This window comes from Melanotaenia boesemani, chromosome 16 (genome assembly GCF_017639745.1).
Source record: "Melanotaenia boesemani isolate fMelBoe1 chromosome 16, fMelBoe1.pri, whole genome shotgun sequence".
NCBI lineage: Eukaryota > Metazoa > Chordata > Actinopteri > Atheriniformes > Melanotaeniidae > Melanotaenia > Melanotaenia boesemani.
This window is the reverse complement of record NC_055697.1, coordinates 337,147-354,868: the sequence shown is the minus strand read 5'-3', so window position 1 is coordinate 354,868 and position 17,722 is coordinate 337,147. Positions and strand designations below refer to the sequence as shown.

The 17,722-nt window shown below is 44.5% G+C and overlaps 1 long non-coding RNA gene across 1 annotated transcript; it reads right to left on the bottom strand.

Annotated features, from left to right (window-relative positions):
* Nucleotides 1–1,346: 1,346 nt before the first annotated feature.
* On the bottom strand, nt 1,347–17,218 carry LOC121655207. The gene is made up of 3 exons (XR_006013097.1): nt 17,208–17,218; nt 9,455–9,463; nt 1,347–1,427 (listed from the first exon to the last, which is right to left on the bottom strand). It is a non-coding gene; the product is annotated as an uncharacterized LOC121655207 (long non-coding RNA).
* Between the last annotated feature and the right edge of the window lie 504 nt (nt 17,219–17,722).

The window sequence follows — 17,722 nt, the reverse complement described above, 5'->3', positions numbered from 1 at the left end:
TTGCTATTTTTATTGAACCCTTAGCAGCTGCCATAAGACAAAATAAAGAGATTTAAGGAATCCACACAAGAAATATAGAAGATAAGTCTTTATGCTGATGATGTGTTACTTTTTTCTCCAGAACTCACGGACATTTCTCCCCCGGACAATCACACTCATTAACAAATTCTCAACAGACTAAAGACAGAGGTGGCTTGGACCTACCCAACTTTAACAAATATTTCTTAACTAACAAACTGCAATATATGTCACAGAGGCAAGGTTGTGGACCCAAAGAGCAGACAGGGATCTACAGCTGACAAACAAAAGGATTTATTGTGGGAACAAACAGTCTGGTGAACTGGTAGGAACCGTGAGTGGGCAGACAGCCTCCTTGGGTTGATCTAGAGGGCTGTGGATGCAGGTTTGGCTCAGGACCAGGAGGTGAGGTATATCCTACAGTATTATGGATCCAAAGAGGCTTAAGCAGGGTTCTCTGAAAGGACAATGCACAAATTAGGCCTGATAGCATGAGCAAGACAAAAAAGTAAGCTATTTTAATAAGCCAGCCCCTTTTCCACGCCTAAAGTCATGCTTTTGGCGTGCAATGATATAATGATATAATGATATAAAGTCATGCTTTACTGCTGACGCAGCTAATGCTAATGCTAAAGCGGGACGAGCCTAAAAGTTTAACCCCTTGCAATGTACAAATGAGCCTTTCTTTTTCTTTTATAAGTGGGGTAAAATGCTCTGCCACATAAATTTTTGTAAACATTTGGTTGTTGCTTTTTCTACCATCTCGGTTTCTTCACTCTCAGGCTCCGAGTCTGGTTCAAACATAAATGGCTGAATTCCGTGAGCTGCTGCTCAGTCAGTTTCGCTCACCATCACTAAGCTGTTGATGTTTTGGAGTTGGACGCACTGTGCATGCACTGGGCCAGCCCCCCTTCCAACTCTGGTCTCCCTGCGGCAAAATAGAGTGCACGTCATTAACATTAGTCAAACGCTTGCATGAACTCTCACGAGACAAAGTTGTGGTATGTTTGATTTTTTTTTTTAAATAAATTTTCAAAAAGAATATTTAAAGACACTTAGAGGACAGTGGATACATGAAAAGACCAGGAACAAAGACACCTTTAAAATGACTAAGAATTCTGGGTTCTTGGGGCCCTGCATTCTAGCAATCCTGGATGGCTGGTGCCTGGAGGGGTTGGCAGCTGCCGATCTAGGCCTGCCAGGGCCTGTGCCCCGTGACTGTGGGAGGCTCTGGCTAGGGCCTTCCTCTGCTGCCCTCTGGGTGGGTCCAGGGTTGTCTTTGTGGTGAGGTGGATTGGGTTCGGGCTCCGGGGCTGCTGCTGATGGCCCGGGTCTCTGGGCTGCCCTGGTCTGCCTCTAGGCTCCGTAGAGGCGTTGTTGCATTTGCAGGATCACTCTCATCTCACTCACTCCTCATTCCTCATCCTCTGCATGCTGACAAAGTCACTGAGGTGTCCAGTGGGTTTATACACTAAGAGATGCTTTTGTTTAAGTAATTTGTATGTGTGTTTCTGGTACATTGGTTGCTGTTGTGATTCATGTTCTTTTATGTCTGTTATTGATTTTGGAACTCTTGATGATTGTTAGCTTTGTTTTCCTTTGTCTCTTCTTTTTTTCTACCTTTCTTTTTTACTTCTCTTCATTATTCTCCTTTCTTTCTGTCCCCTTTGATCAGGTTCAGCAAGATTACATTAATTCAAGCATTTGTGAGGAGCAGACAGTTCCCTGACAACATCCACATTCAGGTCTCAGAGCCCAGCAAATAAAACAGTCTTATCTTTCATTTCTTTATTGAATTAGATTAATAAAATATCAGATGCTTGTAAATACTTGTTATTTTACTTTCCTTGTGAGGGATTGAAGCAAGGTTATTGACTGTTGACATTTAAGCTCAGTTTTGCATTTGCTGAAATTTATAAAGGAAAGGTTCAAAGAATTGCTTGTACACACTTACATACTTGGCATACATCAACACATTCTTCTGTGGGCATCTAGATGTTTTTAAAGAAGAAAATCTCAGAACTTCTCAGACTAAAAAAGGAGTTCTATCGGGCCTTTTTGGCCTTTGGGACTCTGGAGGCAGCTGATGGGTATCAGCAGGATAAGTGGAACGTGGCTTTGGCAGTCATTGAGGCAAAAACTTGGGCATGGGAGGATTTTGGAAAGGCATGAAGAATGACTTCTGGACAGCCTCGAAAAGATTCTGGTCCACCATCTGGCAGCGCAGGAGGGGAAAGCAGTGCTCTATCAACACTGTGTACAGTTGGGATGGAAGGCTTCTGACCTTGACTTGGGACATTGTGGGTCAATGGAGGGAGTACTTTGAAGACCTCCTCAATCCCACTGACACGTCTTCCGACAAGGAAGCAGAGTCTGGGGACCCTGTTATGGGCTTTCCTGTGGGCCCTGATGCTGTAGGGATGTCTTGGTTGATACACCTCTGCAGCATTGCATATACATCGGGAACAGTTCCCCTGGACTGGCAGACTGGGGTGGTGGGGACCACAGGGTATGCTCCAACTACAGGGGGATGACACTCCTCAGCCTCCCTGGTAAGGTCTATTCAGGGGTGCTGGAGAAGAGGGCCTGCCGGATAGTCAAAGCTCGGATTGAAGAGGAGTAGTGTGGTTTTCGTCCCAGTCGTGGAACAGTAGACCAGCTTTACAACCTCTTCAGGCTTTTGTAGTGGACATGGGAGTTTGCTCAACTAGTCTACATGTGCTTTGTTGACTTGGAGAAGGCATTCAACTGAGTACACCAGGGACTCCTGTGGTGGGTGCTCCAGGAGTATGGAGTGTTGGACCCCCTTGTACGAGCTGTCCAGTCCCTGTATGACCAGTACCAGAGCTTGGTATGCATTGTCGTCAGTAAATCAGATTTGTTTCCGGTGAGGGTTGGACTCTGCCAAGGCTGCCCTTTGTCACGATTCTTTTCATAACTTTTATGGACAGAATTTTTAGATGCAGCCGAGGTGTTTAGGGGATCCTGTTTCCTGTTTAGTGGCCTTAGGATTGAGTCTCTGCTTTTTGTGGATGATGTGGTTCTTTTGGCTCCATCGGGCCGTAATCTTCAGCTCTGCAGTGTCTGCAGTGATGCGGACTCTGCATCGGTCTGTCGTGGTGAAGAAGGAGCTGAGCCAAAAGGTAAAGCTCTTGATTTACCGGTCGAACTACGTTCATACCCTAACCTATGGTCACGAGCTGTGGGTAATGACCGAAAGAGCGATATCTCAAATACAAGTGGTCGAAATGAGTTTTCTCAGCATGGTGGCTCTCTCTTAGAGATACGGTGAGAAACTCAGGTGATCAGGGAAAGGCTCAAAGTAGAGTCACTGCTCCTCCACATCAAGATATTGTGTGATGAAATCGTGATCCTGTATTTAAATAAAATGACAAAAAAAAAAAAAAAAAAAAAAAAAAATTATATGCACTGCACTAGCACTACATGACAGCACCTGGGTCCAACTGGACTCAAAAGCGGTCTGACTATCACTTAATTATGACGTCCCATCTTGTTTGAATTCATGCTTGTGTTGTTCTTCCTCTCAAATGTAAGTCGCTTTGGATAAAAGCGTCTGCTAAATGACTGTAGAATAGAATAGAATAGAATAGAATAGAAGAGGAGCCAGATGAGGTGGCTCGGGCATCTGGTCAGGATGCCTCCTGGATGCCTCCCTGGTGAGGTGTTCTAGGCATGTCCCACCAAGAGGAGACTCCGGGGAAGACCCAGGAGATGCTGTAGGGACTACATCTTGCGCCTCATGATCTCCCGGGACGAGCTGGTGAAAGTGGCCGGGGAGAGGGAAGTCTGGGCATCCCTGCTTAGACAGCTACTCCCATGACCCAACCCTGGATAAGTGTTGTTCAATTACCGCAACTCAATTGTACCGTGGTCTAAAACATGCACAACGAGAATTAGCTGGAAGTCGAGCAAAAGGCAAACAAAGAAAGACAAACAACATACCGGAGAGGACATCTAGCCGTGTTCACCGCATCCAGCAGAGCAGCCAGCCTCCCACACCTCAGCAGCCAGTCGCGCTGTGTGGGAGCTGACCCCTTGCAGACAGCACGCTAAGCCGAGAGCTTACACATCTGCTTTTAAAAGAATCCATTGCAGTGCCCCTTAATCAAGGTGGTTGTGGCAAGACTGGCAGTGCCATATAGTTGCCAGGAGAAAAATCATGACCAGGAGAGAAACAACCTCCGGCCACACAATAATAAATAAAAAATAGAAATAAAAATGAAAAAAATAAGGTGGCAGTGGCAGACAGTTAAGTGTTCAAAAAGCATTTACAATATTTACAGTCCAGAGGGATGGGGCTGATAGGGGAGATAGTGAACAGAGTTTAGCATCCTGATAGCCTGGTGGATGAAGCTGTTTGACAGTTTAGCGCTCCCAGATGTTGAGGGCAGGAGGCTTAAGTGGGAGTGTGGAGGCTGTGAGAGCTCATGAACAATCCTAATGGCTTTGCAGGTCAGGTGGGTATGGAAAATGCCTGAGAGGGAAGGTAGAGGGACACCAGTGACCTTGCTGGCTGCCTTGGCAATGCTTTGCAGGGCTTTTTTGCAGGAGGCAATGCATCTTCCACACCACACTGTGATGCAGCCAGTGATGATGCGCTCAATGGTGCCCCAGTAGAAGGAGAGCATGATTGGAGGGACAACTTGGACTTTTCTAAGTTTGCAGAGAAAGTAGAGGTGTCTCTGTGCTTTCTTGGCCAGCTGTGTGATGTGAGTTGTCCAGGAAAGATCCTCAGAGATGTGCATCCCCACACTGTAGTTCTGAAGGAATCATACCAAATAGTGAAATAGGAATGTGGTGGATTGTTTGTCCTGTTATGTTTGGAGTAAGTCTCAAAGATTTATTTCCAGAATCCATGTAACTTTGGACACAACCAAAACATGAATCCTCTATTTTTTGTCTGATGCTGTCATACACCAGTCCCATGTGGGACCCAGGTCTGTCTTAATACTCTACAGTTTATCCTAAGACCAGTAATGACGATATACAATCTTAAATTATATATCTGAGTATCTGCGGCACACTGACGAGGTGGAAATCTTGTGGAAATCCTGTAGCCTCTGCTATTACTATTTTTAAGTCCCCTTTCCATCTTTGTTTAAGCTCCTTTAAACTTGTCACTTCAAATTCATTAAACATTATATACAGTTTGCCCATTATCTGTTTTGGGTCAATTTTTCTTTAAAAAAAAGCAAGTCTAACAGAGAAGCACAAGGATGTGAAGGAAAACATTCTGAATTTGATGAGACAAACCTCCTGACAAACTTCTAACTTTGAGGCAAAAGGTAGAGAGAGGGTGTCTGCTTCCTGAAGCCAAGCTTGGAGCCAATTCCACAAAGAGGGGGCCGGTAACTGAAAGTCCTGCTTTCTGAAGCTAAACCGGGCAAGCTGCTCTCACAAATGATTCGTATGTTGTCATGCTAAAAACAGCGCATACATATTCATTCATATTCGCACGGAATTCTGAGCCAGTCACTGTTCAAGTAACTGAAGGTGCTCTGTTGTGCTGTCTGTAGGATTTTTATGGTCCGAAACAGCAACAAAAAAAAGAAAATACAGAACCTTTTTTTTTTCTTTCTTTCTTTCCCTCTCTCTCTCTCTCTCTCTCTCTCTCTCTCTTTTTTTTTAACCCTGTCCTGTCCAGCATCCTAATATGCAGAGCGGTGGTCTGTGTGCCATATTTTGCTGGACAGATTTGCTCTACCAAGAGAGACATGTTATATACATGGCTGCCCTTGATATTCTTATTATTTTTATTGTAGTCTTATTTTCTTTAGTCTTGATATGTCAGTGCTGAACCTGAAAGAGAGATAGAGGAAGAGAGAAAGAGAAGAAAAAAAACAAATACAAAAAAGCAGAAAAGGATAGGATTAAAATGTGGAAATAACAGTTTTCTAGGCTGCCTAAATTACATCAGTATTCACAAAAACAATATAAATTACCACAGTACTACATGATACATAAAGAAAATAGGATATTGATGATATGAAAAAGTACAACAGTCATCAAACATACCTATAGAGAGACGTACCTACACAAAAACATCCGCAAAATCTAGTTGGAAGTGGATGGAGAGACAAGCACATTTGTGAGCATGCACATGAGAACGTATGTGTGTGATCATGCAACAAGGATGAAATGTGTGCACCTGAAGCTTCAGGGGGAGACAGGTGGGAGCCCGAGGCCTCAAAGGCCTTGCAGGTCTGCAGAGGAGAGCCCAGGACCGCAAAGCAGAGAGAGCAGTGGCCCCACGGCCGAGAGCAGAGGGGCCCTCAGGCCGGAGCCCTCTGGCGCAACCGGGCTGGGGCACTGAGCAGCCCAGGGCAACGGTGAGCAGGCCCAGTGGGCACCGGTTGCCACGGTGCTGGCTGCACGGAGGGCAGGCACCCCACAGATCCAAGGGTTAGGGTTAGGGGTTAGGGGCACAACTGGGAGAATGACCTCTCTCTCGGGCAACCAACTCCTCAGCTGGCCACTGTAGGTTACCCCGTCTCCCCAGGACCACCCAAGGGAAGAAGGGCAAAGGCCCAGCTGGGCCTTTGCCCTTCTTCCACCAGCCAAGAGTCCAGGGCAACAGCATCCCGGACGCCCACTCACCCCTGGCAGTCCACGCCACCACCCCAGGGGACCAGAGAACCCCAGGTTGCACACCCATATCTTGGTCGGGTCCAAGGCACAGTGTCCCCAGCCACTCCGAAGCAGCCCCCGGTGGAAGGAAAGAGAGCGAGAGAGAAGAGAGGAGACTCCTCCAGTTCCACACCCCATGAACCCTAATCCCCCCCCCACTTTCCACCAGGTCCCCCTCCGCCCCTCTCCTCCCCACCCCTCCCTTCATCCCTACAGACACATTGCAATCTCAAGGGCACCTGCCAGGCATCGGATCAGCCTGACCCCGATGGCATGGTGACCAAGCCCTCCCCCAAAAAAGGAACACGATCACAATTCAGACATTCTTACTCGACTGAGTCAACAATATCAGTGGTTATCAGTCCATTCATGTGGGACAGTGGGTCATTGTAATTTATCCATACCGCCGATCACTAGCACTGATACAGTAAAGCTGGATTTATACTTGCATGGCATCTGCGTGCGGTCAGCTAACGCGTAGCTAAACTAAAAAATAATTCCATCAGCCTCTCATCAGCTTGATCCATTGGGTGTTGTTTTGAAAAATGGCAGTTACTACACAAATTCAGAAAGTTGTAATCCCATATTAACCAATCATAAGGGAATACTTCTGCGTAACTGTCTGCATAGCAGGGGTGCATGTCAGGTCTGGAAGAGGTGCGCGTCGGGCCTCCGTGGAGCTACGCAGCCCCTACAGCGGGGAAGCAGACGCCGCGTGAGTATAAATCATGCGTAAGACTCCCGATCTTGTCTGAGGTAATACAGTCCACAACCGGTAATGAAAATATGTTGAACCAGTTCCACATAGGGGTCCTATAACTGAAGGTTCTGCCACCCATTATACTTTTAGAACCTCTATGAACAAATTTAAATCTTCAGTCTGAAAGTAAAGTGGTCTGTTGGTAAAATCTGGAACTCTGGGATCTTTATAATGGAGTTTGGTTGCTCAATTCTGGCCTGGTCTCTAATTCTATTTACTTCATTCATTCATATTTTTTCATGTCATTGTCTTATTGTATGCATATTTAGTGTATTTGTTTATTTTTACCTCTCTCGTTCATTTATTCAATTTTATTTCTGATTATGGTCCTAGAAACTATTTTGCGGTATCAGAAGTGGACAGTTTCTCTTTAAAAGGGTTAAAAGAATCTGGATTTATGAACATCCGTTTAACCTAAAGCACTGAATGAATGGTCTTTATAATAATTGACATTAATTTGCTTAAATACTTCTGCAATGAATTAACAGATCAGATATCAGATCAAAACCAAGCCTCTGTGACCATGAATAAACTACAGATAAAAATAAATAAAAAAAACTTTTGATCATGTTATGGTAAAATGTAGTGCTATAGGTGAATCCATGTGAACAGGTATGACTTCTGAGGTCAAACATTTCCAGTGCTGCTGAATGAAAAGTAGATTTAGTGTAAATTAAAGGATTTACTTTGCCATAACCATTAAAACCCCCAGCACTGTGTGTGTTGGGGATGTGTGGGAAAAATCACACCTCTGGGATGGCCACTGTGACCATGCAAATGTGTAGAAAACTGGGGGTAAAACAGCTTTCATCCATTTTATGGAGTCACAACCATCGTCCTTAACCCCAGATAAACAAACATCATTCTTCCACTACCTTCTTCATTTGTGTTCGGAGCAATTTAACCCCCGACTCAACCTCCCCTGTGGAGGCAGTCCCTACAGCCTCCAGTGGTGACCAGAGAATGTGACCCAGACTTTCTAAAACAGACCCTAACACCTCAATCTGACACACAAGCTGCACCCTTTAAAAGACCTTACAACTTCCATACATTGAGTTCACTCAGACTCTCTCAAGGATTTCCAGGGAACTTACTGTACGCTTGTTGAGTGATTCCAATGGCACCCCTTTTAGAGATAATGTCCTAACTTAGCTAAACTACCTTCTTTAAGTAAGCAAGTCTATAAACATATGAAAAAGGTCAATGCATATATAAAAATGTTTGTGATAAAGGAAATAAAGACCAGCCTTATTTGAAGCAAATTCCATTGATTTTAATTTACTAAGTTTGGAGCTGAGAGAATCTAAATGAGTACTGGATGAAAGCAGAGTACAAGTCATTTTATTTAATTGGCATAGCACCAAACGACTGATCATCCCATTAACAGAGTAATCAATTAATAATCTGTTTCTAATTACTCAGCTCTGATATTTAGATCATACATTAGGGAATTATCTTCTCATTCACAGACAATACATTTCATGCTGTATATTGTTAAGAGTGAGGGGATTAGTGTTTAGACTTGGTTTTTAAAATGAGTGTTCAACTGTCTGCCATTGCTTTATGAAAGGATCTTACCCTGCTTTCCAACAAAACTGTGGAAAAAATACAAATTATAACTGATCCCTTCCATACTGCACATGTCTATGGATGATCAGTTATACTGAGTCCAGAAAAAGGAAGGTGTTTGGATTCATTACCAAAATGGCAGCCAGTTAAACACAAATAAGCCTTCAACAGTGTTAACATAGTCCACCAGTCAGACCAGGCTGGATAATTGAAATGCAAACAAGTGATCAAAGTGAGGCTCCTGTTTGACAGTTCAGGCCTTCTGTGAGACCTGTTGACTTTTCCAATTGGAGCTGTAAACTTTTGTTTGTCCATGCATTTCCAAGACTGATTGCCAGTCTGATCTGAACAATGAGCAGCTAAATGTGTTTGCCAGCTCAGGCAGAGGCCCCTTCTGTCTTTGCTTCCCTAAAAGATCAAAAGGGAGTCTCTCCCTTGACGGCCCTCTCCCCAACACACACACTCTTCCTAGACCCCACTTTGAAACACTACAACTCACAACCCCCCACCTTCCCTCCTCCCAACTTCTCCATTTCCTTTTTTGGGGGGGGGGTGGTCATTTAAAGTACTGTAAAAGAAAAAGAAAAAAAGAAAGCAAAGATAATGATTGCCATGTGACTTGGTGGGACTTGGTTTAAGGGACAAAAACTACCGGAACTGTCGGACTGTGACGTAAGTGTCAAACTTATTGGTTTAAAATATTAAAGGCTAAAAAAAAAAGCAGTAAAATTTACTGCTTGAAGATCGGGTACTGACAAGGATAGTGAACAGATTAGAATGGATGACTGATGAGGATGGAGGACTGATAAGGGTGGAGGATGGAAAAGGATGGAGAGGACAGATGAGAATAAGGAAATGATTAACATGGGGGACAGATGAGGATGGAGGGGACTGATGAGGATGGAGATGACTGAGGAGGTTGAGGACTTAATGTGTAGGGGACTAATGAGGATGGAGGATTGATGGGGCTGGCGCACTGACGAGGATGGAGGACTGATGAATATGGAGGTCTGATGAGGGGACTGATTGGGATCATAGTCATACTGATAAGGATGGGAATAGATGAGCATAGAGGACAATGTGGATGGAAGACTGTTGATGGAGACGACATATGAGGATTCAAGTTTTATTTAGTCACATAGTAAACAACAAATGTGTTCAGTACAAACATAACATTACTAATAAGACACAGGCTGAAGCATAATGCTTACACTGTTTTTAAGTCTGTCCTATTTAATAAAACACTTTGCAATTTGATGAGTTATTTGTTGAATTTGATATTATTTTTAGCCACATATATTCTTTTTTCACAATTAATTACTCATGAGCTAAAGGCTGTATTGCTATTTCAAAGACCCTCCTTGTCCTCCATACTAAAAATGGAACTTCCATGTAAATGAAATGTCAACATGATTAAAAAAACAAACAAACAAAAAAAAAACAAACAACTTGACCAGACACATTTTAACTTGTCTCTGTGTGGACATGGTCTTAATTCTTGATCACAATGCCTTTGTATACATACATACACTACCGTTCAAAAGGTTGGGGTCACTTCCTTTTTGAATCCCATGGCAAAGTGACCCCAAACTTTTGAACGGTAGTGTACATACATACATATATATATATATATATATATATATATATATATATATATGTATGTATATAGGGAGTCCAGGGGACAGTTGTAACATGATTTCATGGGGTAGGTTGTAAACGTTTGGAAAATGTGATTTGAATGACATTTTGTTTTAGGGTGCATTTGCACCAGAACAGTCAGGCAGACTTTGGAAAATCTTCACACCTTTGGTTTAAATTTGCTTTCACACTGCATTTTATTTGACAGACCAAGGTTTGAACCAGCAACCCTCAGGCTACAAGATGACCACTCTACCCACTGAGCCACACCACCCCTGTGCTGTCATTGATTAGCAGACACTTGAAGCTAGTTTGCATAGCTGTTTGAACACACTGGATTAAAAGAACTTGAAGTTAGAGACAGAAATGTCAAAATTGTTACAACTATACCTGGTCTCCCCTATAGGCCCGGTACACACATAAGGTTTTTTTTAATCTTATAAGATTTTTTATCTGTTCGAGACCTCACATGTGAAGATAAAAAATCAGGTGTTTAACCGTGTTGATCATACTGTGTGTGTAGTGTTCTCCGATTATCTCATCACAGAACAACAGACACAAAGCAATGCTGTCCTGCAACTGATCTAGAATCTAGTCTTCCGAGCCACAAATGTCGCGTACCAAACATGATCTGACAAAAACTAAGAAGAAAAAACATAGCAATGAAGAAACATAGGACCTCCTATAATAAACAAATAACCAAAACAACAGCAAAAAACAAACATGTATCACAACAACAACCAAAGTACCAGAAACAAACACACACACACACACACATGCACACACACACACACACACACACACACACACACACACACACACACACACACACACACACACACACACACACACACAAAACCTAAACAAAAGTATCTCTTAGTGTATAACCCCACTAGACAACTCAGTGACTGTGTCAGCATGCAGGGGATGAGGAAGAGGAGTGATCAGAGATGAGTGTGACCGTGCAAATACAACCACGCCTCTGCGTAGGCTATAGGCAGACTAGGGTAGATCAGAGACCCAGGTGATCAGCAGCAATCCCACAAAGACAACCCTGGACCCACCCGGAGGGTAGCACAGAAAGCCCCCGGCCAGAGCCCTCTGTGGTCATGGGGCATAGGCCCAGATGGGCAGCCACAGACTCCGTCAGGCACTAGCCATCCAGAGCCTAGGGCCCAGGGCCCTCATCATGCCCAGAAGAACCAGGCCCCCAACACAACCACCCAAACATCAAGCCAGAGGATAGCGAGCCCCAAATCCCGTCCCCACCACCACCCCCAGCCAACCACCCCTACCACAACCCAACCCAGATGTAGCAGGCTGGGCATCTCTCCAGGGCTAGCAGCACCCCAATCATCACAGCCAGTCTGGATCCCAGCCCCAGAGGCAACCACCTCCCTTTGCCTGCCCTCGGTGGTGCCCAGGAAACAGGGGTGTGGGAGGACCCCATTGCCTTCATCTCCCCTGCTCATGACTGTTTGTGAAGTGTGTATTGTTTGCAATTAAAATTGAGGGGCAGTAATCGTACCATGCTGGGAGCAAGGCCAAACAAGCAGCCTCACCCGCCATGCACTACATGGCATGCCCCCCAGAAATTGTTTGTGTATTGTGTGCATAATTAAAACTGAGAGGCGAGTCGCCAAAGGGTGCAGTGTGATGTGCATAGTCCAAATCCCAACATGTGTGTAAGAGAGAGGTCCGGGGGAAGCAACCTTCCCTCCAGAAGGTGAGTCGATGATCGCAGTAGGCACCCCCTTTCCCTGAGAGGCCCCACAGGGCAAGACAGGCAAAGAACAGCCGTCCCCCATGACCAGGACCACCACTAACCCCAGAAGGCACCCACCCACCACATGCCTAGGGGGGAAGGAGACGAGGGGGAGGAGGATGGTGGGAGAACCCAAACTGATGGCCCACCACCCCCGGACCCACCCAGGCCTCTCCCAAAAGCGCATGTGATCCCTCCCTTCCCCACATACACACCTATATCCTTTCTCACACCTACCTATCTTGGCCAATACACACACACACACACACACACACACACACACACACACACACACACACACACACACACACACACACACACACACACATTCCTCTCAGTGTCACCCCTAATCACACCCCAGCCATCCCCCTATGACCACATGAAACCCACTCAGTCCCTCTTCAAACCCTTACAACCCCTATGCTTCTTAGGGGGTTCACAGATCCTTGGTTGGGAATCATTCTTGTACAGTGTTCTGTCATAGGCTTCTTCAGGTTAACTAGAATACAAAAAAGATTTAGGAAGTTATTTCTGCAGCAGACTTTAGCCTCTGGAGCAACATAAATGACTAATTTTAGTTGGACTAACTATTACGCAACTCTAATTAAATTTCCCTCCGAGGATTATTAAAGTATTTTTTATTATTATTATTTCATTAAACACATCATTAACAGGTCTAGCCTTCATCTGCGGCAATAGTCACTCATTAAAGATAAAGAACTCTAAACTTAATACATAACAATAGAGTTGAACTGAAGAAAAATTATGGGTGGCTTGTTGTACTTCCTTGCAAGCAGAGAGATGTGACAGCCACTTATCCCAGTGCATACATCCATCATTCACCACCTTCCAAAACCCCTGTTTCAGAGTGTGATGAAATTGTTCTGTCAGTCCCATCAGTGTGGGGATGATATGGTGTAGTACTCAAGCTGTTGATTACCAGCAACTGATTCACATATTTTGGTTAGTACATTTCCTGATCTGTCAATATTTCTCTTGGAAAGTCCACTGAAGTCCAGTGAAGAGAGTGGCACCAAAAAGAAAGAGACATTTAGTTTTTATGAATTTCAGTGAGAAGGCTTCCAGATACTTTGTAAGTCAGTGGTAACCAGCATTTTAAAATTCCCTACGTTACTCCTTTAATCAGGTCCAGTAATGTCCAATAATTCAAGTTGCTCATCCAGAGTCTAGGCGGGCAGCCGCCTAAGCAGAGAAACCCAGTCTTCTGTCTCCCCGTCCACATTCACCAGCTCATCCGGGGATCCTAAGGCGTTCCCAGGCCAACCAAGAGATGTAGTCCATCCAGCGTGTCCTGGGTCTTCCCCGGGGCCTCTTTCCGGTGGGACGTGCCTGGAACACCTCACCAGGGAGGCGTCCAAGAGACCTCCTGACCAGATGCCCGGGCCACCTTATCGGACTCCTCTCGACCCATCAGGTGCCTCTGGAGTCCCACAGGCAAAAAAGGCCTGATAGGACTCCTTCTTCAGCTTGACGGTATTCCTCACTGCTTGTGTCCATCAACGAGTTCGGGGGTTACCGCCACGACAGGCACCAACCGCTTCACCTGGGACTTGGCTGAAGCTCTGCCGGAGATGGGTGTTGAAACTCTTTCTGACAGGGGACTCTGCCAGATGTTCCAAGCAGACCCTCACAACACACTTGGCTCTGCCAGGCCTGGCTGGCATCCTCCCCCACCATCTGAGCCAACTCACCACCAGGTGGTGATCAGTTGACAGCTCCACCCCTCTCTTCACCCGAGTGTCCAAGACATGTGGCTGCAAATCCGACAACACGACTACAAAGTTGATCATTGAACTGCGGCCTAGAGTGTCCTGGCGCCAAGTGCACATGTGGACACTCTTTTGTCTGAACAAAGTGTTCGTTATGGACAATCCATAACGAGCACAGAAGTCCAACAACAAAACACTACTCGGATTCAGATCAGGAGGGACATTCCTCCCAAGCACGCACCTCCAGGTCTCACTGTCATTGCCCACATGAGCACTGAAGTTCCCCAGCAGAACGAGGGAGTCCCCGGAAGGATGCTCTCCAACACCCCCTCCAAGGACTCCGAAAGGGTGGGTACTCTGAATTGCTGTTTGGTGCATGAGCACAAACAACAGTCAGAACCCATCCCCCCACCTGAAGGCGGAGGGAGGCTACCCTCTCGTCCACCGGGGTAAACCCCAACATACAGGCACCACGTCAGGGGGGCAATGAGCATGCCCACACTGCTTGGCACTGCTCACAGGGAACAACTCTAGAATGGAAGAGGGTCCAGCCCCTCCCAAGGACAGTGGTTCCAGAGGTCCAGCCCCTCTCAAGGACAGTGGTTCCAGAGCCCAAGACGTGGCTCGAGGTGAGTCCAACTAGATCTAGTAGGAACCGCCCAACCTCACGCACCAGCTTAGGCTCTTTCCCCGCTGGAGAGGTGACATTCGACAGAGTTAGCTTCTGCAGCCGAGGATCCCCGCCTCTGGCAGCTGCCCAGCTCACACTGCATCAGACCCCTATGGCCCCTCCTGCAGATGGTGAGCCCATGGGAGGGCGCATGTCACCCTTTTGGGCTGAGTCTGACTGAGCCCCATGGGCAAAGGCCTGGCCACCAAATACTCACCTCCATGCCCCACCTCCAGGCCTGGCTCCAAAAGGGGGCCCCGATGACCCACATCTGGGCAAGATAAACCTGGGTCCATGGTTTGTCGTTATCACAGGGGTGTTTTGAGCCATGCTTCATCTGGTCCCTCTCCTAGACACCTGTTTGTCATGGGTGACCCTACCAGAGGCACTCCAGAGCCCCCGACAACATAGCCGCTAGGATCGTCAGGATGTGCAAACTCTTTCACCGTGATAAAGTGGTGGCTCAGGGAGGAGTCTGAGAATGTCCATTATGATGATTTCTTCCATCATCACCATATTTGTCAGAGGTCCCCAACCCTGATCAATTTAATGATTGACATATTAAAATGTTGGCACAGAAACCATCACCGTCGTCTAACGATGAGGTGCAGATGTTTCCTGGAGCAACCTGAAATGAGAAAGGTCAACCAGGAGATCTCCAAGCTGATGGCCACTTATGAGTACCAACGGACTTCAAAACAATGCAGAGAGAAACTTCAAATCTGAAAAGTGACTACAGGACTATAAAAGACCAAACCAGCCAGAGTGGGTCCAGCAGAAAAGACTGGAAATCTGTGAATGGCCATCATTTCTGGAGCGATTCATCTACATGACATGATCAAAGGATGATGAGCACTTTGTGACCCATTGATGACAAAGTCACTGAAGACAAAAGGGACATTTTAAAGTAACACTGTTGTTTCCAGTATGTAGGAAATGTCCTAGCCAGATAGGAACTAATGCTAACACAGTGTTCTGTTTGTATTCTGCCATTGAGTATTCGCTTCCGAGAACTAAACATAAAATGAGCATGTTGACAACATCTGTCAACCAGTGTTGTTTTCTAAGTGACGAATTTATTTCATTGACAAACATTTTTTCTTGAAGATAGCCAGACATGACCAATATGAGCAGCTCTCTGTCTAACCTTAGACCCATAGCTCTGCCCTCACACATTATTCAGCAGTCCAAAGAACTGGAGTTTCTTTTTTTGGGGTAGACGTAAATAAGTCACCTCTGACCCTGTCCAATCAGAACCCTTCCCAATCCCCAGATCTAAAGTGGAATTGAATAAAGACGATTAAATGTTTTTTCCATGTAAACCGCAATTCAGAGTTCCTATTTCCATGTAAACGCAAAGGACAATACTTTAATTCAGATTGATTTATTTCTGAGTAATTATTTCTGAATTAAAAACACCATGTAACCATGGCCAATGTTCTACTAAATGTTACAGATGGTCCTTTTTCCTGCAGCTGTCAGAAATTTTAATAAACACCTGTAGTTTTTGTACTGTACCATGTTTTTAGTATATTTACTTCTGTAAGGCTTTTAGCATGTAGTGTTTCAGTCAGAATTTAGAGCTCATCAGCACAGAGAGTTCTGGTGAAGGTTACCAATAATCTTGTCATGGCTTCAGATAAAGGACTCCTTTTCTGCTCCAAACGGATGAGTTAGAAAAAAATTCATCCCTCACAGTTGTCATGAAGGTAAACTTGACCTTTTAATCCTAAAATGGATTTTTGTACCAGGCTTTAAACATGTTTATTTCTGCTGTGAAGTTGGTCTTTTTAACATGGGAGTCTATGGGGATTTGCTCTGTTTTGGAGCCCCTAGTGAATGAGGGGGGAACTGCAATTTTTTTGCACTTCGCATAAGCTTCACATTTTACAGGCAGAGGTTACCGCTTGATTAACACACAGCAAAGTGTGTTTTCACAAATACACACTTCCCAAGCAAGCCGTTACCAAACAAGAGTTTAATATCAGTTTTCTAATTTACATTTATTACACCTTTTGAATAAATATTCTGTCATTAAAATTATTTAACACATCATCAAATAAAAATATATTTATATATGTATAAAAACAAACATTATGAGGGAAACAATACAAAGGCAGAGGAGCAGAAAGTGTGATACAGTCTGGTTGTAAAATATAGCTGCCACATTAATCAACACTAGATGCTGGTAAAACTCTGTTTGCTTGAACGATGCTGAATGATTCCAGTCAGGATGCAAAAGGCTTAAACACAGGGATATTACCAGTATTTGTTCTGCAGTGTTTGTTGCCCCCTGCGCTCCACAGTGCAGTGTCTGACAGTGTGTCCCTGAACGCAGCGTTCCCTGGCAGTCCAGTCAGTCAGGGCCCTTCAAGTCTCCTTGAGCAGCAGAGAGTCCAAAAACATGACTTCACTGGTCAAAATGGCATTAATACTTTTTGATAATAGTACAAATCATACACACAAGTATTCCTTCATTAACATTTGACTCATGATTATTTAATTAATGCAGTAAATGTTATGAATTACTGTTTCAACACCTGATGGCTTTTATTACTTCATAAATTAACAGAGAAACTAGTTTCCATAAATGTTAATGTGCACCTGTTGTTTAAAATCTAATTTGAATAATTCAAAAGAATTTAATCTGAGTTTAATCATCATGAGTCCTGCATTAATTAAGGATTACTTTACTATGTGTTTGTCATGTCATTGTTATAAAGTGTTACCCAGTTAACAACATAATGCACTTCCAAGATATGCAAGATAAGTTGTGTTGTTTTTAACCCATCAGTACTAGAAGTCTGGAGTAGAAAAAAGAAGAAAAAAAAAAAAAAAAAAAAAAAAAAAAAAAAAAAGAAGTCTGGAGTAGAAAAATAGATTTTTCATGTTTCTTTCTCTCTATGTACAACTGTCTTTACTTC